This window comes from Mustela nigripes, chromosome 4 (genome assembly GCF_022355385.1).
Source record: "Mustela nigripes isolate SB6536 chromosome 4, MUSNIG.SB6536, whole genome shotgun sequence".
Lineage (NCBI taxonomy): Eukaryota > Metazoa > Chordata > Mammalia > Carnivora > Mustelidae > Mustela > Mustela nigripes.
Genome location: NC_081560.1, coordinates 181,046,279 through 181,063,077, shown reverse-complemented (window position 1 = coordinate 181,063,077; position 16,799 = coordinate 181,046,279).

Below are 16,799 nucleotides of genomic sequence, written 5' to 3'. Positions count from 1 at the left end.
TCCAAGATTCTCACCTAGACCAGAGTCCATGACCTTCACCTGCCTGGGACACACAGACCTGATCTGAAGTCAGTCCTACCGATCAGCAAGGAGTTTGATGACCACCAGAGTGGACAGGTAGGGTAGGAAAGGTCAGGAATGGCCTAGAAGAACCTGGAGGACAGAAGGATTGGGTTAAGGTGGGCAAGATTTGAAGCCTCCTCACAACCCAGGAAAGAGTCACAGTTTTTCTCTTCTTTGCCGCGGGACAGAATTATTTGTTTCCTTTCATGTAACTAGGGCCAGAAGCCACGTGTCACCAGGAAAGTTGACAAAACCACCCAGGTGAAGAGCTGCAAACCTCTGGGACTAGGGTCACAGACTCATCCTGGTTGGTCTGGATTTTCCCAGTGTTTACACTCAAGTCCCAAGTCCCAGGGCCCCTGTAAAGCCCAGGCAAACCACGATGGTTACTTACCCTGCTTGTTAAATTCAAATAGGAGAAAGAGCTTTTTCAAAAGAAACAGTTAAAAAAACAAGGTTTATACTATACACAGGACATACAGATAATCTGACCCCTCAAAACGCTAGAACATTTGAACTTGAGCTCCTGGACACTGCTACACGGAGGCTGTGGGATCTTAGCACAGTCACCCTCACACTGAGCCCACTTTCCCTACCTCTAAAAAAGGTTTGACGTTGGGTGCTCTTTAAGTGCAATTTCAGGGCTAATAACCAAACTACTATTCTTTTTTCCCCCCCAAAGATGTCTTTACTTGAGAGAGAGGGAGAGTGGGCGTGGGAAGGAGGGGAGGGGGACGCCTGGGTGGCTCGGTTGTTGGGCAGCTGCCTTCGGCTCAGGTCATGATCCCAGAGTCCTGGGATCGAGTCCCACATCGGGCTCCTTGCTCGGCAGGGAGCCTGCTTCTCCCTCTGCCTGCCATTCTGTCTGCCTGTGCTCGCTCTCTCTGATAAATAAATAAAATCTTTAAAAAAAAAAAAAAAAAAAGGAAGGAGGAGAGGGATGGGGCAGAGGGCCAGACTCCTCGAGCAGGCTCCCGGCTGAGCACAGAGCCCCGCACAGAGTTTGATCCCACAACCTGAGCCGAAACCAAGAGTCAGATGCCTAACCAACTGAGCCACCCAGGTGCCCCCAACTATTATTCCTGAGTCCACACCAGTGCTGGGAAAACCCCCTAACCATAAACACACACACACACACACACACACACCCTATACAAGTACACACCTTTCCACACCTATCCAAAGTTTTCTTACTTAGGGGAAAAAGAATCTCATGTTGCATATTATCTTCCATTTGAGATGTGAATTAATTGGAAATATACTCAGATAAGTTTAGTACTTGGAGGGGTTTTTTTCCCCATGGTTCTTTTAGATTTTTACTGTTTCCTAATTTTACTGTCTCAATCAGTTTTACAGACAATGAGGTAAATGCCTTCAGAATAAAATAATCAGTAAAAATCAGAAGATGGTTTTCATGTATAGTAACCCCTGTCTCCCACACATGTGCCTTGGGAAGGCCAGAGGAGCTAGGACAGGAGAGATGAAACAACAGGAGCCCTCTGACTCCAAACAGGGGGGTCCTATTGACAGTGCGACACGGAAGGGGAGGGTGGACTTTATGCAGTGAGTGACTGGTGAGGAAATGCGACGTAGAGAATACAAGTCAACGGAAATCTACCCGCATGTTGGCCAAAAAGAGATGTGGCTCCCCGAATCTAACTACAAGCAGCTCAGCTTTCACAAGTGTAAGAAAACTGTTGTTAAATTCCTATTTTCCATACTGCTGTTGGGGAAGGGGACAATGCAGGTTCCGTTAACTTGCCAAATCGTATATAGCAGGTGACCCACTCACCTTTCCTCTATGCTCTGTTATGACTCTCCTCTTGTTCAGTGTTTCCCAAAGGGTCACAGGGCAAACTTGGTTAATCATGTCTTTGTCTCCTGAAATAGACCATAGGCTCTAGGAAATAGATTCGGACCATGAACAGGTTACCCTTCTGACCTGACTCAGTTTTGTTTTGTTTTTTTAAGGTTTTATTTATTTATTTGACAGAGATCACAAGTAGGCAGAGAGTCAGGCGGAGCGGGGGAGGGGGCGGGAAGCAGGCTCCCCGCCGAGCAGAGAACCAGATGTGGAGCTCGATCTCAGGAACCCTGGACCACGACCCAAGCCCAAGGTAGAGGCTTTAACCCACTGAGCCATTCAGGCGCCCCCTGACTCAGCTTTGTACTCAGCTCCTGAGTTCAACTCGCTCCTGTGGAAGGCAGGTGGCAAGTAAGCACACAATTACGTTGTCCTAGCCACTGACACTGGGATGCATCCCAGGGAGGGTCACACTGTCAAGCCAAGACAGCAGAATTGCATTTTAGGCATCTGGTAAACCAAGCAATAAATATTTTTACTTTTTGTATCAGCAAGAGGGGTACCTCATTCTTCTTTACTAGATAAAAACTCGTTCTGCAGGGAGATCGCCTTTTCACCCCTAAAGCACTAACTCCCTGCCAATTTGTCTCCAAGTTCAGTGTGAAGCGTCCCCTAAATACAGAGGTACTTCTGAAGGTGGCTGCCACAGAGCATCCTTACAGAAAAACTTAACTGAAGGTTGAATCCCAGCCTAGAGATTCTCTCTACTACAAACGGAATCATCAGTGTGATGTCATAGCCCCAAAATACACGCTCACCGCCAGCCATTCTTTCATTGGAGTTTTATTTCTGAGACCCCTGAGGCTTTTTATTCTCCTAACACCGTGTCTTCCTGATGTGAGAATACTGTTCAGAATCAGATGCACACATGTATGATCAGTTGGGTATTACCAAAAGTGCCAAGGCAATGGGTTAAAAAATGATCTTTTCAACAAATGGTTCTGGACCAACTGGTTATCCATACACAAAAGAAAAAAATTTTCAATTTCAAATTTTATCTCAGACAACAGAGAATAAAGTAACTCAAAATTGATTATAGCCCTAAATGTGAAGGCTAACTTTAAAAAAAAAAAAAAAAAAAAAAACAGAAGAAGATTTGGGGTTGGGTTAGGCAAAGTTTGTTTTTTTTTTTTTTTTTTTAAGGATTTTTTTATTTATTTGTCAGAGAGAGAAAGAGAAAGCACAAGCAGGGGAGTGGCAGGCAGAGGGAGAAGCAGGCTCCCCACAGAGCAAGGACCCTGGGATCATGACCTGAACAGAAGGCAGATGTTTAACAGAGAGGCAAAGATTTTTTAAGTAAGACACAAAAAGCAAGAACTACTTTTAAAACTTAATAAATTGGACTGCATCAAAATTTAAATATTTTGCTGTTTAAAAAAAAAAACAATACTGTTAAGACAATAAAAAGGCAAGCCACAGACTGGAAGAAAATATTTACGAAACTCAAACCTATCCAGAATATATAAAGAATTCTTACAACTCAATAAGACAAATGGGGCAAAAGATTTGAATAGACACTTTATCAAAGAAGATATATGGATGGCAAATAAGCACATTAATCATCAGGGAAATACAAATTAAAATCACAGTGAGATGAGGCACCTAGGTGGCTCAATCAGGTAAGTGTTAAACTCTTGGTTTCAACTCAGGTCATGATCTCAGGGTCATGAGATGAAGCCCTGTGTTGGGCTCTGTGCTCAGCTTGGAGTCTGCTTGAGATTCTCTCTCTCCTTCTCCCTCTTGTCCTTCCCCTGCTCATGCTCACTTTCTCACTCTCTCTCCCAAATAAATATTTTTTATAAAAATATAAATAAGTAGGGGGGTGCCTGGGTGGCTCAGTGGGTTAAGCCACTGCCTTCGGCTCAGGTCACGATCTCAGGGTCCTGGGATCGAGTCCCACGTCGGGCTCTCTGCTCAGCGGGGAGCCTGCTTCCTCCTCTCTCTCTCTCTCTCTCTGTCTGCCCCTCTGCCTACTTGTGATCTCTCTGTCAAATAAATAAATAAAATCTTTAAAAAAAAAATATATATATATATATATATAAGTAGGGCACCTGATTGGCTCAGTCAGTGAAGTATCTGCCTTCAGCTCGGGTCATGATCCCAGGGTGCTGGGATCAAGCCCCACATAGCGCCCCCTGCTCAGCAGGAAGCCTGCTTCTCCCACTCCCCCTGCTGTGTTCCCTCTCTCGCTATGTCTCTCTCTGCTAAATAAAAAATAAAATCTTTAAAATATCAATCAAGGGCACCTGGGTGGCTCAGTGGGTTGAGCCTCTGCCTTCGGCTCAGGTCATGATCTCAGGGTCCTGGGATCGAGTCCCGCATCGGGCTCTCTGCTCAGCAGGGAGCCTGTTCCCTCTCTCTCTCTCTGCCTGCCTCTCCGTCTACTTGTGATTTCTCTCTGTCAAGTAAATGAATTAAATCTTTAAAAAAAATAAAAATAAAAAATAAAATAAAATATCAATGAATCAATCAATCAGTCAGTCAGTCATAGTGAGTTACCACTACACACCCACTAGAAAGGCTGAAATTAAAAAGACTTGATGATAACAGGTGTTGACAAACATGTGGAGCAACTTGAACTCTCACGCATTGATCATGGGGATATAAAACAATACAGTTTGGGAAAACAGGCATTTCCTCATCAACTTCATGTACAGCTACTCAAAGACCCAGCAATTCTACTTATAGTTATTTATGCAAAAAATGAAAACATATGTCCACACAAAACTTGCAGGCAGATATTCAAAGTATCCTCATTCATAAGAGCCAAGAACTGAAAAACGTTGAAATCCCCAACAAGAGGTGAACAAAGTTTGGTCCACAAAGCTTGGTATATCCCTACAAAGAATACCAGTCAGTGATGAAAATAAAGAAACTACTGAGAGACACAACAACATAGCTCTCAAAAGTATTACACAGAGGGAAAGAAGTCAGTCACAAAATACATATCCTGGATGATTCCATCTACCTGAAGTTCTAGAAAATGTACTTACGGTGCTAGAAATGGGTCAGTGGTTGCCTGGTGTTGGAGTTAGAGAGGCGGAAGCAAGCTGGGCGTGAGGGGCTTTCCATCTTGATTGTGGTGGTGGTGACTTGTACACATTCATCAAACTGACCAAGCTGAAAGTTGGTGCAGTTTATTGGATGTAAATTAACCTCAATGAAGGTAATTTTTTTTAAGATTTCGTTTATTTATTTCAATGAAGGTAATTCTTAAAAAGCCAAGGAGTGTGGGAATTTCCAAGAAGAGACATTAAAATACATACTAACAACAAACTGAAATTTTTTCCTGAGCTAATCAGAAAACTGAAAAGAAATCAAAAGAGAGGAAATTGTCCTTACTTGAGGCAACGTCTTCAATGGGAGAATGCAGTGAGAAACACTGCCCTCTGTAATTTCGACGGTCTCTGGAAAGACCTTCCCTTAAACCCATTTTTGGTTCAGATTTCAATTATCAGCTAACGATTTAGCCGGCATTGGTTGGCAATCACCTAAGAGGGCAGGCTTTGTAGTCAGGGATGGAAGAGAGGAGGTTATGGTTTCACCAAAACCAAAGAGCACCCCCAGGAGGCAAGGGGGGGAAGCGAAGAATCCAGGGGAAAAAGAGAAAGAAGGCAGAAGGGTCCATCCTCTTAGAGGCTCAGAGAGTTGACGCCCTTGGTCTCCCATGGGACAAGGACACATAGGGGTGGAGGAAGGAAACAGGCAGCAAATAGGCACGAATAAGCAGCCTTGGCCGCCAAAGGCAGTCATGTCCTCAGACTCTCCCCTTACACGGATAGGGCTTCAGGCTGAGAGTTCCCATGGAGGCCGGTGTTCTTCACGCCAAAACATTTAAAGTTATAAATCAAGCTCTCAAACTGCTAAATGAAATGTACATTACCCCCTACTATAACAAGTATATCTTCATAATGACAAAATCTAAAATACTCATAAAGCTAGGCTTTTATGTAACTGAAAATTGGAGAACTGTCAAAACACAACCCTAGGGGTGCCTGGGTGGCTCAGTCGGTTAAGCATCTGCCTTTGGCTCAGGTCATGATCTCAGGGTCCTCGGATGAAGTCCCGTATCAGGCCCCTTGCTCTGCAAGGAGCTTGCTTCTCCCTCTGCCTGCCACTCCCCCTGCTTGTGCTCTCTCTCCCTCTCTGATAATAAAATTTTAAAATCTTAAAAAAAAAAAAACACAGCTGAGTTTAGGATTGCGTGTGTCCGGACATTTGGTCAGCAGGGTAGTGATGTTTAATAAGTAATCAGAGAGGCACCACTCATAGATGATGTTCATTTCATAACCTCTCTGTTCCTGGACATCATTTCAGGAAAATCACAGGATTTGCAATCAAGACTTTCACATAATGTGTATATTAGTGATAGCAATGACCTAAATGCTTAAATAATCCTGTGATAATCCTCAGCATATGATAATCCTCAACATACACAAAATCAGAACAAATTCTCATTTAAAATATCAGTTAAGAGAAGGATGCCTGGGTGGCTCAGTTGGTTAAGCGGCTGCCTTCAGCTCAGGTCGTGATCCCAGCATCCTGGGATCAAGTCCCACATAGGGCTCCTTGCTCAGCAGGGAGCCTGCTTCTCCCTCTGCCTCTGCCTCTGCCTGCTTCTCTGTCTGCCTGTGCTCTCCCTCTATCCCTGACAAATAAATAAATAAAATCTTAAAAAATACATATATATCAGTTAAAAGAAAACTTAGAACTTAAAAATTAAAATGATTTTGGGGTGCCGAGGTGGCTCAGTTGGCTAAGCCTCTGACTCTTGATCTCAGGGCTGAGTTCAAGCCCTGCACTGGGCACCATGCTGAGTGCAGAGCCTACTTAAAAAAAAAAAAAATTATTTTTGTGCTTTCAAATAGATTATTTTTTTTCTAAAACATTCCAGAGTGTGTGTGGTGGAAGGAGTATGCATGGGCAAAATAAAATAGTTAATGGATGGATATAAAATGTTTAAATCAGGGACGCCTGGGTGGCTCAGTTGGTTGGGCAGCTGCCTTCGGCTTGGGTCATGATCCCAGCGTCGTGGGATCGAGTCCCGAATAGGGCTTCTTGCTCGGTGGGGAGCCTGCTTTTCCCTCTGCCTCTGCTGCCATTCGGCCTGCCTGTGCTCACTCTCTCTCTCTCTGGCAAATAAATAAATTAAATTAAATCTTTTTTTTTTAATGTTTAAATCAACAATACTTAAAACTGATGTTTTATTTAATCTTTTGAAAAGGTAATCATAGCTTATTAAATATATTTTATAGAAGCAAAACTATTCATAAGTTCAGCATTCAATTACCTTCTCATTGCCTGTATGAAGAACAGACATGCTTCGTGCGTGCTCTATTTAGATCCACATATATACAAATTGAAGATGGTATGCATTGTTTTAATATTGCAAAATATTGCTCAGCTGCCATGTTCGCTGCTGCCAACACCGTGCTAATTTATGAGTTCCTCTGGAACCAAGAATTGGAATACAAAGAGAAGCCGGGAAATGAACGCTTGGCACCACTGGGAAGCAATAGTTCTTTCTACAAGCATCTATTGTAAGTTAATTAAAGATAAATTAATTAAATTGTCTTTTCTTTACCTTAGTGCTCTGCTGCTCAAATCACCCTGACGCCCCAAAGAAGCTCCAGCACAGGCAGCCGCACAGCCCTGGCCCTTCATGGCATCAGAGGGCAGCTGCCTTCGGGTCAAGGACATGGAGCTGCCAAGACACAAAGCATTTCCCCTGAGGCCTGAACACAGCTATGGACAAAAGCAGATATTTAAAGGAAAAAAAAGATATTTAAATTTTTTAAAGATACTTTAAAAAAAAGATATTTAGGTTTTTTTTTTTTTAAAGATTTTATTTATCCATTTGACAGAGAGAGAGAGATCACAAGTAGGCAGAGACAGGCAGAGAGAGAGGGGAAGCAGGCTCCCCGCAGAACAGAGAGCCTGATGCGGGGCTCAATTCCAGGACCCCGAGACCATGACCAGAGCCAAAGGCAGTGGCTTAACTCACTGAGCCACCCAGGTGCCCATTTAGGTTTTAAATTTGCATTTAAATTAGTGTTAAATCGAACTATGCCCATGTCCAGTACGAGTTCCGTTGTGAGGGAGCTGCCCATTTGCTCTTCAATATGTGGCGTGGGGTGTGTGTTTGTGTGTTTCTGGTATGTGTGTGTATGTCTGTGTGTGTGTGTGTGTGTGTGTGTGGTGTACACAGGACTCTGAATCATGGGGCTCAGGCCAGTGTCCCCTCTGTCCAGTGTCCCTCTGCTGTCCAGCAGCACAGCTTGGGGTATCTCTCTTGAATTTTTAGTCTGAATATATCCACCTGTTTTTTAAGGATGTTACATTAATTATTTTTACTTTTTTCCCTAAGTTTTTACTTTAATTCCAGTTAGTTAACATACAGTGTTATGTTAGTTTCAGGTATACAAATTAATTCTTAATTATACAGGTAATTTGTGAACATACCTCTTTATTGCAAAAGTATTTTGAACATTAAAGGTAAGGCTTGGGCACCTGTGGCTCAGTCAGGTAAGTGTCTGCCTTCGGCTCAGGCCATGATCCCGGAGCCCCAGGATCGAGTCCCTGCTCAGCAGGAACTCTGCTTCTCCCTCTGTCCCTCACTCCACTCATGCTCTCCCTCGTTCATTCTCTCTCTCTCAAGTAAATAAATAAAACCTTTAAAAAAATGGAAAGTAAATAAAGGTCAGGCTAAAATCCAATTCTTTCAGCCCCTCATCCCACTGCTCTAAGTCTGGCTACAAGCTCAGTACAAATCTTCCCAAATGGGTTTCATTGCGGTCATAGCTAACCCTTGTGACATATCTACATGGTGCTAGACATTGTTCTAAGCCTTTTACACACAGCGTCTTTTTTAAATCCTCATACAACCTCATGAGAGAGCTTACCTACCTATATTCATATATTTACTGACAAACTACAGCTGTGTGTGTGCACGTGCGCCCGCACGGGCTCGTGTGTGTGTGTGTGTGTGTGTGTGTGTGTGTGTGTGTGTGTAACATAAAATGAATCCTACTTAAGGCTGAGTCTTGAAACTTACTTTGTTCTTCCTCTCTATCTTGGAGACCTACTCGTGGCAGGACCCTTAAATTACACTTTCCTTCTTAACAGCAAGAGGTGGGTGTAAGCAAAATTTTCTTTGGGAGGGAAAACGAGTTTCCTAAACTCTTTCGGAATGTTGCATGTACTGAGACTTCTAATTTCGTGATTTCTAATTAGTCTCAGCTTCTGAGATCTGCAGGCGATGAGCCACCAGGTGGAAGGGGAACTGCCCAGCTGGTCAAGGCAAAAGCTTCCCCGGGCAAAAACGCCAGTCGGCCCGGCAGCATTTCTCTCCCAGTAGACAGCTCTGTAAATGACAGACGGACAAAAGCCCACCAGGCTATTTCCGGGTGACTTTCTAATAAATAATGGGAAGGAGCAGAGAGTGTAATGTCCATATAATTATTCCATAACTGCAGAGGCTTCTCCTCCCCTCGACTAAGCTCCTGGAGAACCCAAAGTCATCTCAGCTTCCCCTCCGCCCTCCCAGCACCCAGGCGCCAGCTCCCCGAGCAATTCTCTCTCCAGCCCTGGGCTGTCAAAAGCTGCCCCCTACCCCCACCTTGTTCTCCACCTCATCCATCGATAAATCTCTCCCTAAATGTAACATTCAACCTGGTATTGGAAGGAGAATAATCTAAGTATTTCATAATAAAGAGTGAATGGGTGATCCTTGTCCTTCGAAACTGTCCAAAAAAATGTCTTGTTCTAATCCAGTCTCTTCTTGGGAAATTGAGGCTCTTTGGGGCAGACACTGAAGGACAGAGCGAACCCTTAGATGGTTGCTCCTCTTTATTGTTGTCAGAAGGAAAGACGGATGAGCTCATCCGTATTTACGATGCATCAAAGAAGCCAGAATCAGGGAGATGTGCAGAGCAGGGTTGAGCGGAAATAAACAAATAAAGTGGGTATCACGAACTCACCGAGGCTGTTGGGACCATAAACCTGCGAGCCAGAATGAAAGGAGGAATGGAGTAAAATATGCAGAGATTTAATGAAAACAGATATGTTTATCCTTTCTTCTTTGTCATAGCAAAGTGGAACTCAACTCCTTTATAAATCAACGGGTTGGCTGTTAGCATGTGAGAACCCTCCTGTTTCTTCATAAAAACAAGTACCAGGATAATTTTTCTAACATGTATTTGCCCCCAGATTCTCACTGGAGGCGTTTTCCACCATCACCCAGAGTCAGGAAAATAAAATTCTTGCATATCTGGGCCAATGAGGTCTTTTTAAGATTTTTATTTATTTATTTGATAGAGAGAATGACAGCCAGAGCCGGAACACATGCAGGGGGAGTAGGAGAGGAAAAGCAGACTTCCTGACCTGAGCTGAAGGCAGATGCTCAACCATCTGAGCCACCCAGGGGTCCCTAAAACCCATCTTAAAGACTAGGAGTCTTCCTAGTCCCAAGTGCCTTGGCCTGTCTTGGAAGCACACTGGTGTTTAGGCTGGTTACAGACAAGCAGGTTCAAAGCAACCTCTGCCTGGAACATGAAAAGGAAATATGCCCAATTCCCCCATTCCTACTCGAAAGTATCTGTTTTGTATTTAAAATATTAAAGAACTCCTCCTGAAATCTGTGCCTGGGATACAGGAATCTGCATTATTTGAAAGATGGTGCTCTGTAAAAGCTCTATTTAGAATTCCCTAGAACAGTGGTCCTCCAACTTGAGCAAACGCTGAAACTGCCTGGGGATTCCAAATCCTGGTCCTGAGACACCTCTAAGATTCTGAGGTTGGATCTGCATTTATTTTTTTTTTAAGATTTTATTTATTTGACAGAGATCACAAGTAGGCAGAGAGGCAGGCAGAGAGGGAAGCAGGCTCCCTCCTGAGCAGAGAGCCAGATGTGGGGCTCGATCCCAGGACCCAGGGACCATGTCCTGGACTGAAAGCAGAGGCTTTGACCCACTGAGCCACCCAGGCACCCCTGGATCTGCATTTAACAAGGACTCTAGAAGATTCCAAGCCAAGTAGTCCATGGGTTGTCATTTTGAAAGCACGTTGCCATGATTCATTAGAAATATCTGGAAAAGCAGTTTATAATTCAAATGTGTGTGGATTTAGTTTTTTTTTTTTAAAAAAAAAAGCATCTTTCAAAGTGTAAATCATAGAACTGCTACCTAATTATGAAGAGAATTCTATGGTTTCTGGGTAGGGAGGAGGCGAGCTCTACACCAATTTTAGTGAAGATTATCACGTGCCAGAAACAGGGCTGAAGGCAAGGAACAGAAAGGTGAGTAAGATGTGATTTTATGCCTCCAGAAGCTTGCTGTCCAGGGAAGGAATGCAGTTGGGGGAGCGTGGCTGAGTTATTCACACTTTCTTCCTCACTGAGCCTGATGCCAGCGAGCTGGGCAGTCTTGGACAAGTTGGTGAGACTCTCTAGGGCTCCATGGGAGGGAAAAAACCGGAGGGAGAGGATGACTTGACAATCCCTTGGGTTTCTTCCTGCTCTAAAAATTCTGTGATTCTATACATGACCCCACCTAAGTAACTTACAACCAAAAACCCTTCCGAGTAAGTGTATATAAAAGAGTTAATTGCAAAAGATTTCCGATCTTACAAATCTCTTCGAGAATGAAATTGCATCCTATTCAGGTGGTACTACACAGATGAGAATACAAAAAGTCATATCCAGGAGTCTTCACCTCAAATCCCCTCTGAAAGCTTCCCAGGAGAAACATAGTCGTTTTTCTGGATACACAAACTGTCATCCTATAGGATTGCATGTACAGCTTGGAATATATGCCTTTGAGAATACTGAGGTAATCTATACTACCTTGCAAAGTAACTTTCTTTATGCTAAGTCACAGTGAGGACCAGTGAAAAGAAACCCCTTTCAAAACGTCTGGGACTGGGGCGCCTGGGTGGCTCAGTGGGTTAAAGCCTCTGCCTTCGGCTCAGGTCATGATCCCAGGGTCATGGGAACGAGCCCCGCATCGGGCTCTCTGCTCAGCGGGTAGCCTGCTTCCTCATCTCTCTCTGCCTGCTTCTCTGCCTACTTGTGATCTCTGTCTGTCAAATAAATAAATAAAATCTTTAAAAAAAAAAAAAAAACGTCTGGGACTTACCGGTTTTAAGAACAACCTCACTTTAAACCAATTCCTTCCTAAAACACCGCCCTGAAAGCCGTCCATTTCATAGTAATTATTTGCTTCACAATGGGACTCACCAAGGATTTCTCTTAAATGAACTTTACTGCGGCATCATAAATGAAAGGTTACGTGCAAACCATCATCTTTACACAATTTTTCAGAAACATAAAATAATAATAACTCCTATTTACTCGGTGATTCATGAAGTGACGGCCTAAATCTTTGATGTGTTTTGGTTTATTAACGTTAGAAAGAAACTCGCAAGCGAGGTAGGATTTTTCTCCGTTTTACAGGTGAGAAAAATAGAGTCAAAGTGGTGAAAGAACTTGTCTGAGTTCACATGACTGTAGACTGGGGGAGTCAGGCGTCCAGAGTCTACGTGTTCACACACCAGATGCCCCACAAGAACAGAACCTAAAACACAGCAGATGCTAAAAAGAGAAACTAAGATCCACAGCTGATTTGACATTCTCTTCAGGCTCGTCAAGATGTTGAATCCTGGGGGTGATCTATTTTGACCATGAATTCAGAGGTGCCCAACCTTCTGTCGTGTCTGTACCCTCTGCGTGATTTCCGTCATATCCGAGTTATCGTTCAAACTACTTCATACTTAATTTACTTAATGTTTCCATTGAAATCATCTATTTTATTTTGGAAAGATCATTTCATATCTTTGAATTCACTGGTTTGGTGTGCCTTTTATATTTTTTCCAACTAACTCGAAAATAAATACAGAGCCACTTAAATTCAAAACCCATTCTGAGATCGCTTCTTATGCTACCAGTGGCGACATACGCCACGGTAGAGATGTTTGGCCACACTGTGGCTTTCAGAACAATGAGAGCTAAAAGATATCAATGACAAGGACTTTACTGGAAGCCAGTAGAAATCTTGTAACTTTTTTAATGTTTTATTTATTTATTTACTTATTTGAGAGAGAGAAAATGAGTTGGAGGAGAGCAGAGGGAGAGGAAGAAGCAGGGTCCCCGCTGAGCAGAGAACACAATGAGGGGCTCAATCCTGGGACCCTGGGATCATGACCTGAGCTGAAGACAGAGGCTTTACCCACTGAGCCTCTCGGGCCCTCCAGGAACCTTGTATTTATGAAAATGTCTTTACCGATAGAGACAAATGGAAGAACAAGTTCCCCCAGCTGTGTGTACGTTTTAAACCCCGATCAACTGTCACAAAGAACTATGAAGAGATAAGTGTGTTCCCGAGGAGTGTCTGTGACCCTCCAACGTAGAGTTCGTCTTCATATTAAGTATAAAATGGCATATCCTGAGGAACTGGATCTCATTAAGCTCTATTTCCCCCCAAACCAGCATTTTCTTTCTAGCTGTCAGCTCTTCCGGGTGACTTTGGAAGGAAAACTCCCACTGCTCCATGGAAGTCAGGTTTTCAAGTCTCCACTGGTCCGGGAACAAAGTTACTGACGCTTGGAGCCTCCAGATTCCTACGAAAAGCAATTCCCAGCTGAGACACGGCTTTTCCCGCAGTGTGTCATCCCAGCGACGAGAACCCGAAGAACTGAAGGCAGCAACTACAGCCAAATTTCATGAACTCATTTTTCTTATCATCTTTTTCTTTTCAGATTTTACGTATTTATTGATCAGAGAGAGAGAGCACAAGCAGGGGGAGCAGCAGGCCGAGGGAGAAGCAGACTCCCTGCTGAGGAGGGAACCTGATGTAGGACTTGGTCCCAGGACCTTGGGATCATGACCTGGGCCAAAGGCAGATGTGTAACCAACCGAGCCACCCAGAGGTCCCTTCATCATCCTTATAGTATCAGACTTATTCGTAGTTCCTAGAGTACTAAGAGCTGGCTAATCCCTTGAAAGAAAAAGGCGGTGAGCCAGAAAATGGAAGAATCACTAGTTAGGGCTGACAGCCATGAGGCCACATTTCCTGTTGACCCCGGAGGCAATTTTAGAATGTGCTGAAGAGGAGGAGAAAACTATGTATCGGAGTCACTGGGGGAGGACGGGGCAAAGATTGATGTTTTTCTCTATAACTGTCACCTTTATTTCACATTTTAAAAAGGAATTCTGGACTCTAATAATGGAAAAAAAGAACTGCACTACCTCTCAGTTTTATAATTATGCTACCATTTTACTCTGCTTCAGAGATAAATGACATCATAACTTTCTTAAATCAATTTAAGCTTACATTAATGTTAGGAAGGTAAATGTGATCACTGATTGTTCCATAATAAGTTTGATTTCCACTCAGCCTCTCTTTACAAGACCACAGAACTCATTCCTTAAATGGAAATCCCATGAGCATCCGTTAAAATGACACCCAGAAGAACAGTCCTCTCTTGCTTTAAGTGTTTAAAGTCAGCCTCTCAGTAAAGTTGAGGGATAACCTCAAGGGAGTTTAATATAACTAGTCAGAAGATTGGCCCATAAATCACTTGATGTAGGCAAAATAACGACTTCAGGATTTCAGAGATAAATTGTAAAAATCTATGGAAAGACCATGTAACTTGATGGGTAGACAGAATTTTGCCCTCACCTAGAGAGCCAGACATGCCAAACATAGCCCACAGAGTAGCTTTTTTCCTACCTGCATGGAGTTTAGGAAAATTGAGTTCATTGCTTGCATTTAAAAATTGGGACAGTTTGCAGAAAATGTGGATTTCCACCGACACTTTGAAAACACATTTCTGGGGGCACCTGGGTGGCTTAGTCAGTTAAGCACCTGCCTTCAGCTCAGGTCATGGTCCCAGGGTCCTAGGATCGAGCCTCAGTCACCGGGCTCCGCTCAGTGAGGAGTCTGCTTCTCCCTCTCCCTCTGCCCCTCCTCCCCACCCATGCTCTTTCTCCCACTCAAATAAGTAAATAAAATATTTTGCAAAAAAAAAAAAAAAAAAAACCACACACACATTTCTGTCAACACTGAACTCACCTCCCATAATGTCAGTGAGAGAGGGAGCCGGGAAAGAGGGCAAGTCCAGCTACTTACAGAATTAAGAGAGCCCCTGGGAAGACACCCATGCTGTCAGTGGTCAGGTCAGTGCTAATATTGGCCACCATCCTTCTTAGGAGATGAGTAGTTTGCCAAGAGCGTGTTTCCAGGAGATTAGATTGTCCAACTCTCCCACACATGCAGACACCACCAAAACTTTTCAAACAAGTTAGAAGCCAACTCAGAAGCTACCTTTCCAGAGCTCCTGAGAGTCTGTCCAAGGTCACACTGGGGACACGTACAAATGAGCAATTGCAGATGCTGAGATGCGAGATATACCATATCTTTCACTTCTTTAAATCAATCCCAATTCAGGTAACACCACCAAGCAAGCACCATCACCACTTGGAGTATCGCTGTGACACAGCAGGAATCATCTAGCATGATGACGGGACATGGCGGGGAGAGGAGGGGGGGTGCTCCTCTGCAGACATCACTGTGAGACGTCCTCTCTCCCAGGAAAGAAAAAAGAACTTTTGCTCCCATCTAGTGTCCTGGAAGCCAGCCCCCCACATTCAGGGGCCATCCAGGGGGAGTGCGATCATGGACTGTGATTCAAAGGGGCATTATTAGGTGGATGTTGAGCCGGTGGCCTTGGCCTCTGTAGCATAATGAACTCATCAGTTTAGCCAATTGGGCAGCCCCACAGGGAACAGGAAGGAGATATTGGAAATCTATAGCCAAGGGCTGTGGGAAGGAGAAGCGAAGTGAAAAAAGCAACTTGCAGAGAGAGTACACATGTGAAGAAAGTGTGTGGAAGGATGCACACCAAATGTGAACACTGACCCTCCGGGACATGGTCGGGGAACACAGAGGCATGAAGGCAGCAACCAGGGCTCACTACGTCAGCTCACCCAGTCTGTTCGGCTTCTGTTTCCTATAGCAAGTACACAGTGCTTTCATAATTACAAAAGTGCTGGGGCACTTGGGTGGCTCAGTCAGTTAAGTGGCCGACTGGATTTCAGCTCAGGTCATGATCTCATGGTCCTGAAATCAAGCCCTGCCTCGGGCTCTGCACTCAGCGGGGAGTCTGCTTAAAGATTCTCTCTCCTGGGACACTTGGGTGGCTCAGTTGGTTGAGCGGCTGCCTTCAGCTCGGGTCATGATCCCAGCATCCTGGGATCAAGTCCCACATTGGGCTCCTTGCTCTGTGGGGAGCCTGCTTCTCCCTCTGCCTCTGCCTGCCTCTCTGTCTGCCTGTGCTCACTCTCTTTCTCTCTCTGACAAATAAATAAATAAAATCTTAAAAAAAAAAAAGATTCTCCTTTTCCCTCTGCTCCTCCCCTTCTCTCTAAAAAAACACATTTTTAAAAAAAAATTATTATAAAAGCTTTTTGAATAAAATATTTATAAAATACCAAGTATAAGATACTCTTATATAATACATCCTGTAGGTAGAAATATAGGCATTTTAAAAAGCCTATCTTTGAGCAGTGGAATGATGAGTAATTGTTTTCTTGTTTATAATTGTTTTAATTTATTTACTTTCAGAAAAACAGTATTCATTATTTTTGCACCACACCCAGTGCTCCATGCAATCCGTTCCCTCTCTAATACCCACCACCTGGTACCCCAACCTCCCATCCCCCCCCCGCCACTTCAAACCCCTCAGATTGTTTTTCAGAGTCCGTAGTCTCTCATGATTCGTTTATAATTATTGATATCCTTCAAATGATCTACTTTTATTATCCATAAAAAATAATACACATTAACAGTAAATTTGAAGACAAATTTTTGTATCTTAA